The sequence below is a fragment of the Aplysia californica genome, unplaced genomic scaffold (assembly GCF_000002075.1).
Source record: "Aplysia californica isolate F4 #8 unplaced genomic scaffold, AplCal3.0 scaffold00222, whole genome shotgun sequence".
NCBI classification, from domain to species: domain Eukaryota; kingdom Metazoa; phylum Mollusca; class Gastropoda; order Aplysiida; family Aplysiidae; genus Aplysia; species Aplysia californica.
This window is the reverse complement of record NW_004797492.1, coordinates 177,197-178,254: the sequence shown is the minus strand read 5'-3', so window position 1 is coordinate 178,254 and position 1,058 is coordinate 177,197. Positions and strand designations below refer to the sequence as shown.

Genomic DNA, 1,058 nt, shown 5'->3' with positions numbered 1-1,058 from the left:
TGTGTGTGTGTGTGTGTGTGTGTGTAGTGTGTGAGTGTGCACGCGCGCAGTGTAGTATATATATATTTATGTGTGTGTGTGTGTGGATGCGTGTGTGTGAGTGTGTGTTTGTGTGTGCATGTGTGTGAGCGTGTTTACACATTATGTTAGCATAGATATGTCTGTAGCCTGTAAATGTAGTAACATACCGGGTCACATACACGTTTGCTTCCACCAAGAAAGGAAAGAAGAAAGAAGAGAAGTCCGAAAGATTGTAATCAACAATGTTTTAATTCATTTCTCTTCTCTTCTCGTACAAACAGACGAATACACCAAAACGCCCCTACAAAAAGCTGCCTCGCTCAATTATTGCACAGAACCGTAAAGTTGGAGGACGTGGATGAGTGGGTGGCTGGAGGGTGTCACTGGTAGGTCCTACTTCTTTACTTTCCCTCTGTTGTTTCTGTCTGTGTGGGTGGTTGGAGGGTGCCACTGGTAGGTCCTACATCTTTACTTTCCCTCTGTTGTTTCTGTCTGTGTGGGTGGTTGGAGGGTGTCACTGGTAGGTCCTACATCTTTACTTTCCCTCTGTTGTTTCTGTCTGTGTGGGTGGTTGGAGGGTGCCACTGGTAGGTCCTACATCTTTACTTTCCCTCTGTTGTTTCTGTCTGTGTGGGTGGTTGGAGGGTGTCACTGGTAGATTTTAGTTCTTTACTTTCCCTCTGTTGTTTCTGCCTGTGTGGGTGGTTGGAGGGTGTCACTGGTAGATTCTAGTTCTTTACTTGCCCTCTGTTGTTTCTGTCTGTGTGTCTGTCTCACCTTTCCCCCGTACTAAATGACCTTGCAGTATCGGCGTGATTCTCTTTGCTCAAACAAACAAACAAACAAATAAACAAACCGCTCATCAGCCAAGTCTGGACAACAACAGAACTATGGCAACAGGAAAACCTTTCTTTTGTCTTTTTTTTTGCCTTTTTAATTTTTATTTTGTGTCACCATCGCTAGTAGTAGTAGATAGATAGAAAGATAGATAGATAGATAGATAGATAGATAGATAGATAGATAGATAGATAGATAGA

General features: G+C 43.1%; 1 protein-coding gene across 1 annotated transcript in view; it reads right to left on the bottom strand.

Moving 5' to 3' along the window:
- LOC101854870 (arylsulfatase B) overlaps window positions 1-1,058 on the bottom strand; it is a gene marked incomplete at its 5' end in the record, with an annotated part of 5,880 nt that overhangs the window by 1,681 nt on the left and 3,141 nt on the right.